This window comes from Elaeis guineensis, chromosome 16, assembly GCF_000442705.2.
Source record: "Elaeis guineensis isolate ETL-2024a chromosome 16, EG11, whole genome shotgun sequence".
NCBI classification, from domain to species: domain Eukaryota; kingdom Viridiplantae; phylum Streptophyta; class Magnoliopsida; order Arecales; family Arecaceae; genus Elaeis; species Elaeis guineensis.
This window is the reverse complement of record NC_026008.2, coordinates 10,762,254-10,770,542: the sequence shown is the minus strand read 5'-3', so window position 1 is coordinate 10,770,542 and position 8,289 is coordinate 10,762,254.

Sequence of the window (8,289 nt, the reverse complement as noted above, 5' to 3'; positions counted from 1 at the left end):
ATTTGTCTTTTCGGTGCATGACTTCAAACTTTTTCCTTCGTTGGTCGGTGCATGGGATCAACAGCCAGACGGTGTTCCATAACTTCAGCATCGATCCCTGGCATGTCCGTCGGAGCCCAAGCGAAAACATCCACATTCTTTTATAGAAAATTAATAAACTGTGTTTGCACCTCTTTCCCCAAGTTGGAGCTGATCTTCACCACGTGCTCTTCATTCCCATCATTCAAAGGAATTGAGACAAGATCTTCTATTGGCTCACCCCGTTCTTCAGTCAGGTCATCGCGGGTGTCTAACCCATCAACCAGACAGGGGTCAGGCTCACCATTTCTTTGTAGGGCTATGTTATAGCAATGTCTTGCCAAGGCTTGATTTCCTCTGACTTCTTCGACCCCCTGGCCAGTAGAAAATTTCAATTTCAAATGGTAGGTCGATACTATAGCTCGGAGGGTGTTGAGGCTAGGTCGGCCGAGTATTGTGTTGTAGGCAGACGACGCCCTCACTACCAGAAAATCCACTAGCACTCTAGATTATTTCGGATACCGATCCGCAACTACAGTCAAAGTTATTACTCCCTCCACTGGCACAGCATCACTAGTAAACCCTACCAACGGAGAGCTAATCGGTCCTAACCGACCATCAGGGATGGATATTTTTGAGAATGCATCGTAAAATAAAATATCGGCCAAGCTTCCACTATCAACAAGAATACGGCATACATCATAATCAGCAATATTTAAAGAAACTACAACCGCATCGTTATGGAAAAATTGGATCTCCCGGGCATCTTCTTCAGTAAAGGTTATAGATCCTTCAGTTCTTTGCCGCTTGAGCGGTCCGACCGATCCACTGGCCGCTCTCCTCCGGGCCCTTCCAGAGATGGTGTTGATGATCCTGATTGGAGATCGATCTCTAGGCTGTTCTTCCCTCCTTGGCGGCTCCAGGTGTGGCAGGGCCCTTGGCCGATCCTTCCTACCTTCAGGCCGACGTCAGATGAATCTGTCGAGCCGATCCCGCCTGATGAGCTCCTCGATTTTGTCTCGAAGCTGAATACATTCCTCCGTGTCATGGCCGTGGTCACGATGATAAAGGCAGAATTTGTTTGGGTTGCCCTTCCCGGGGTGCGAGCGCATCCTTTTCGGCCTCGACAGCTGCTCTTTGACCTCCATCAGTACCTGGGCTTTTGGAGCATTGAGAGGGACGTAGCTGTGGAATCTTTCTGGGGGAGAGCTCTGTCGAACTCTGCGGTCCGGGCTCCTCTGCTTACGAGCTTAGGGAGGAGTCCGGACATGCCTGTGTCTGGGAGGAGTTCGAGAATGTGGCCGAGCTTCACTTGGCCCTTTTTCAGCTGCAGACTTGCTGGAGCCACCCGCCTGCCGCTCCTTCGCGGTCTCCTCGTCCTTCAACTTGAAGGCTTCCTCTGCTCGGGCATATCCTTCGGCCCGAGCCAGCAAATCAGCAAAGTCCCTAGGATACCTCTTTTTCAGGGAGAACAGAAGATCATTCTTTTGAAGACTGCTCTTTAGGGCGGCCATTGCAACTGATTGGTCCAAGTTCCGGACCTCCAATGCGGCGGCGTTATATCGGTTGACATAGGTTCGGATGGATTCTCCCTCCTTCTGCTTGATGTTGATAAAGGACTCCGAACCTCTCCAGAGATGCCGGCTGCTAACAAAGTGAGCCGCAAACTGATGGCTCATCTGATCAAAGGAGAAGATAGTATCCGACTTCAGCGTCGAGTACCAATTCCTTGCTGCTCCCTTCAAGGTAGATGGGAAGGCCCGACACAAGATGCCGTCTGACGTGCCATGGAGCAGCATCATTGTCCGAAAGGCCTTCAGGTGGTCAACCGGATCTAAGGTCCCATCGTAGTTTTCGAATTGGGAGAGCTTGAAGTTTGGCGAGATCAATTCCTACATGATCATTTGAGAGAAAGGAGGGTCAGTATAGATGTCCTCACCATAAGCAGGGAGAGCGTGGCGGAGCTCTTCGATCCACCGGTTCATCTCCTGGAGCCTTTGATCCAGGAGGTCCTCTCGACTGTGAGTCTTGAGGGTCTTCTAGTAGAATGGAGGAAGAGATCCTCCAGGGGTGGAATCATGATCAGACTGAGGGCTCTCCACCCTCGGCTTCTCCTTTCTGGGGAAGACAGGGCGACTAGCCCAAGTGGCCCGCCCTATTGCCAGATTTTGGAACTCCGACGATGCTCTTTCCAGCCGCACTGATACCTGTGGCTGTTGCTACTACTGCTACTACTGCATGGCCTGCACTACTTCGGTGAGGCTTCTGACCTGCTGAACCAGCAGGTCGAACTGCTCCATGCCGATTGCCGTTGTCGGAGGAGGAGGAGGAGGAGGAGGCTGGAAAACTGGAGACGAGGTCGGAGCATGCGGAGCTCGCTCAGATCTGGCCACGGAGGCCATGGATCGCCTGGTGGATGCCTTTCGGAAAGGCATCAGGTGGAGGTCTAGAAGGGGAAGGAGAAGAGGATGTCAGAGAAGATGACCAGAGACGGTCCGATTGAGCACTCCTTTAAGAATAAGGATACTGCGAAGACACAGTCTCCTTCCTCTAGCGTCAATTCTGTTGGTACAGAATTTCATCGAAGCTAGAGAAGCTGGAGCTGAGATGACCGAGGCCGCCGCTGGGACATGCAAGGGAAGTCTAAACCAGAGTTGGGGGTGCTCCGGCAAGACCCTCCGATACTCAAGTCAGTACTCTGCTTTAACAGAAATGGAGTGCTCGAGTGAAAATTTTAGCAGAGTTTTGAGATGGAGTTTAGAGCTTAGAGAAGAACGTATCTAGAGGTCCCTTTTTATAGACGGAGAGCGTAACTGATTGACAGCGATGTCTGCATCCACCTGGTAGTGGGCCGTTCAGAGCCACACGGAGTTCGTTACGGAGAGTAGTGGCGTCAGGGACCGTTCAGGGCCACGTGGAGTTTGTTACAGGGAGTGGAGTGGTGTCCGTTGTCGCGACTTGCCAGAGAGTGGTGGAGCCACGTGGAATCCATTGTAGAGAGTGGAGTAGGGTAGCAGCCATTGTTCCAACTTGCCAGAGAGTTTGGATCTGTCGGCTGAAGCTCGGTTGGGATGTCTAATGGAGCGGAATGGCTCTCTATCTCGTCAATCTAGGAGAAGCTCTGATGTTTCCGAGGTTGTGACGGGTCTACCGTTATTGGGTGCCTAAAGCACTGATGCTGTAGGCGGGAACCATCTACTGTAGAAGTTTGGACGGGAACTTTCTATTGGAGAAGTCTGATTTCATGAAGAATCTGGCGGAGGGTCGGTCGGCAGTGGACTTCAGATGGCATTGGGGAGATTCGTCCGTTGGAGGAGTCTGGGGATCCTGTGGAAGTCTAGATGGCATTGTTGAAGTCTGACTGATACTATTGAAGGTTGATGTCTGGGGAGGTTCGGCAGACATCGGAGGCGATCGACCGCTGTAGAAATCTAGCTGCTGTAGCCCATCTGTTGTAGAAGCTCGTCCAAAATCCATCTGCTATGGAAGTTCGGACGGAGCCCGATTCTTGCAGAAGGCTAAAAGGAGGCCGCTTATTGTAGAGCTCGATCGAAGATCGGTTGTCATGGAAGCCCGGAGTAGTGACCTGACCGGTGGATCCTGTCCTATTGTAGAAGCTCATCTGGGATCAGGAGTAGATATCCGAAGTAGACCACCTGCAATAGGAGTTCGAAGTAGACTGCCTGCTGCAGAAGTTCGGCTCTCACAAGAGCTCGGGTGGAATTCGAAAGGTGGTCGACCGTTGTAGAAACTTGGATGGAGTCTGGTTACTGTAAGAATCTCATTATCGGAGAAGCTCAGATATTGACGAAGTCTGGAAGAAGTTCGGAGTAGGGTCATCCATGGCCGGAAGAAGTCTGGAAGGGATTCGGAGAATAGTTGATCACTGTAGAAGGTCGGCTGATAGTGAAGCTCAGAGAGCCTTTGGAGCGACCCGGTAGACGAATGGAGAAGCTCATTGTCGAAGAAGTCCGGATGGTATTATGGAAGCTCGGACGGTCGAGGGGGTTCAGAAAGATGCCACACAAGGTCAGAAGCTGGAAAAATCCTGGAAGGATCGGTCTTTTACAAACTTCGGCTGGGGGTATTTTATACCCAACAGTGATTATGGCCATGATGACCCTCGGCAAGGTCCGAAGAAACTAGTTCTTGAAAACTATAGCATGCCATCAATCCTCATGCATAGTGTATCTCCCTTACTAGCTAGTTTTGAAAGAAAATCATCTTTGAATCTCGTGGAAAACATGCTCACAGACAGCATTCGCTAACCACCACCCTAACTAGCTAGGATCAAAAGTAACTTGCTTTTGAACATAAAATATACCATCAATCATCATGCACTAGTGACTACTTGTTGCCCAGCTATGCAACCCAAGAGGGGGGGTGAATTGGGTTTCTAAAAATTTTAAGCCCAACTGATTACTTATGAAGAACAAAACAAAGACTTTAATTCAATATTAATTACCTAAAGCAGGAATGCAAGAATATAATAAAGAAATAAAGTGAAGCGATAAAGCACACCACAAACACAAGGATTTATAGTGGTTCGGTGCTAACCTTGCACCTACATCCACTCTCCAAGATCCTACTTGGGAATTTCAATCCACTATACTTTGTATTCAACCCGAATACAAAACGTCGGAAACTCCGACACTAGCTATCCCAAGCTAGATCACTTGTTTCCCGGGTACAAGTAAACCCAAAACACTCTGATTTCAGGTTCGGATCAACCTTTCCTTGTTTTGGAAATCCTCCAAAAACAAGAACAATTACTTACAAGAGTAAAAGAATTTAAAGCACAAATTAATACAATAACAGCTCCTTAAATGAGCGAATATAACAATAAAATCACTTTACTCAAATGAAGAAACCCTTTTTGAATTTTCTCAAGATGGATGAATGCTTGAACGAATGCTTGAGAAGAGGTTGATTGTTGATTGAAGATCTCTTGAAAGCTTTGGAAGATCTCTAGATCAAGGTTGAACAATAGACTTGAAAGATCCTCTCTTTGAAAGCTCTTGAATCTCTTTCACAATCTCTCGTGTGGATTTTGGATCCTCTTTTCTTTTTCTTTCGAATATCTCGTTGATCTCAGGCTTTTTTTTTTTTTCGTGCAGATTTTGGATCCTCTCTATTGTATTTGATCTCACGTTTGATCTCTATTTAATCTGCAATTTCTTTCACCATTTTAAGCATTTTACAGCATTAGAAGCAAGAGAAAATAATTTAGGCAGATAAAGAGCCGTTAGAGCAATTTTAGGAAGCATAAAAGGTAATTAAAACGGGCAAAAAAATAGCCGTTGCTGACATTTTTCGTCGCAAGGGTCGACTCATGAGTCGACTCATGCATCAGGAGTCGACTCATGAGTCGACTTCTGTTGCATTTACCAGAGAATGCGTTTCTGGAAATTCTTGGCTCAAATCAGCAGGGGTCGACTCATGAGTCGACTCATGCCTTGTGGGTCGACTCATGAGTCGACTCACAGGTCGTGCCAAGCCAGAAAACTAGCGTGCCAAGGAGAATTTTTGCGTGCCAATCAGCTCATAGTGCCATGAGTTGACTCACGGGTTGACTCATGATTTTCAAACATGCATAACTTTCAAAATACAAGTCCAAAATCAATAAAATTTTCACCATTGGATCACAAATCTTTTGTTCTACCAAGTGATACTATCAAATCAGGATTTTAGCAAAATTATAATTTTGCCCTTGAAGAGAATAAGGACTTTTTCATTTTAAAATTATTTGTATCCCTTCAATCTGCTTTGTAATCATCAAAATCAATCTAGGAGCAACAATCTCCCCCTTTTTGATAATGACAAAACATTTGAACAAAAATATTTATGTGAATGCATTAATTTCAAAAGAATACATTATAGGTGTATATGCTTGAAAAGAGTATGATTCTTTTGGCATGTAATATAAATAGTCATATGCAAAAATAATTTGTCCATTTGCTTAAGGGTTTGAAGATATGCTCATTTGATTATGTGATTTTGGTGTTAGAGCAGAAAACTTATTTTTGTTATCAGATTGAGCTCTATTTTGAAAATTTCATTCTCATTTGATTTTAGTTTTAGCATCAGAGCAAAAAAAATACTTATGTGCTTAAAAAAATTATGTGTGCCAAAGTATGTTTAAAAGTTGATTTTGAGCTTAAGATATATCAGAGCAAGAGAAAAGAAATAAATTTTGCAATGTATCAGAGCAAGAACAATAATTTTTACAATGTTATCAGAAAAGATTTTACAATGTATCAGAGTAAATGTTATAATATATCAGAGAAAATTTCACACTCTATCAGAGCAAATGTTATAATATATCAGAGAAACTTTCACACTGTATCAGATTAAATTTTATCATGTATCAGAGCAAGTTAAAAGAAATTTTAGGGTGTATCAGAGTAAATCAAATTTCTTAAGATGTATCAAGGTAAATTTCAAAAGATATATCAGAGCAAGTTTGAATTTTGAAATATGTCAGAGCATATAAAAAATTACTTATTTGCATTGTACTTATGATTTTGCTTTTGATGGATGGCTTTTTGTTTAATTTCTGTCTGATATCAAATTTTTCAAATTTTTGCTTAATTTCTCAAAATACCATTTTTGTTTAATTTCTCAAATTTTGTTTAATTTTTCAAATTTTTGTTTAATTTTTCTAAATATTTAATTTCTCAAATTTTTGTTTAATTTCTCAAATTTTTGTTTAATTTCTCCAAATATTTAATTTCTCAAATTTTTGTTTAATTTCTCAAATTTTTGTTTAATTTCTCCAAATATTTAATTTCTCAAATTTTTGTTTAATTTCTCCAATTTTTGTTTAATATCTCCAATTTTTGTTTGTTTAATTTCTCCCCAATTTTTGTTTGTTTAATTTCTCCAAATATTTAATTTCTCAAATTTTTGTTTAATTTCTCCAATTTTTTGTTTTGTTTAATTTCTCCCCCTTTTTGACATCATCAAATATGGTTAACACTTCCTTTTTTTTTTTTTTTTTGAAATATTCTTTAATTTCTTCCCTTTTAGAGTTTATCATAGAAGTTTGCTCCCCCTTAATATAGCAATTATCAACAGCAAACAACAACAAGGAGAAGACAATATTTCAACAAGAAGAAAATATATAACCAAAATATGATCGATATCATTACAAAAAGGTAGAAATATAAGTAAAAGATGATTCCATTAAAATCATAATTATTTCAATACATAGTTCATATTATAAAAATCAACCAGCTAATTGTCAATACATAGTCCCAAGGTACAGATCCTAGAACAAGATACTAACTCCTAGGACCTAGTAATGATCAAGACAAATCATGGATCGGAGTCATCAGATATGGTATGAGAAGCTGATGGATCAGAAGTGCGTCCTCTACCCCGTCTGCCTCTGGCACGAGCAGGAGAACGAGATGAACTGGAAGGCTGAGAACGCTGAGATGCTAAGGACTGAACAGAAAGGGTGAGTCTGATAGAATCAAGTACGTTCAGTGCTCTGGAAACAGATTGAAGTAGAGCAGTGAACTGAGTGGTAGCATGCTCACTCAATCCTCGGATCTCTTTCCTCAGTAGCTCATATCCACCTTCTAGTGCTCCTCTGAGTCTGCCAGCCTCTGCAGTGAGATCTGTGACCTCAATAGTTGACTCCTGTGGCTTGGGATGGGCCAATGCAAGGACTTGCCCCTGCAAGTCAAGAACTCTGCCAGTCAGTCTCCAGACTGTGTCCTCAAGCTGCTGTATTCTGATGGACTGATCTGAAATCATCTGAAACACAGTGGAGATGTGGGGAGTAATGGTCTGATCAGAAGAGGTGGCTCCAGGTGCAAAAGAAGTACTACCCCACTGACTAGACAGCAAAGAAGCCACACACTGAGATATATGCTCGATCTGATCGTCAGCCAGTCTGAACTCTGAATGAGGTGCTCTGCTCTCTGGCTGATACACTGGTGTGGGCATCCTAGTAAACTCTGAAGGGCCAGCCTCAGTATCAAGAATGAACTGGGTATCTGGTGAAGCTGTCCTGAAGTCATGTACAAGAGAAGATGGACTTTCTTCTTCTACTCTGCCTTCAGTTCTGTCCTCAGCTCTTATTTCAGCTCTATCCTCAGCTCTTTCTTCAGAGCCCTTGATCCAACCACCATCAGTCTTTGTAATTCCCATTCGGTGCAGGCTGTGTTGGTTGAAAGTGTCCATATGTGAGAGCTTGGTAGGTGCCTCCCCCTCACAGCTAACTCCAAACCTCCTAAATACTCTAGTAAGGGCCATACCATA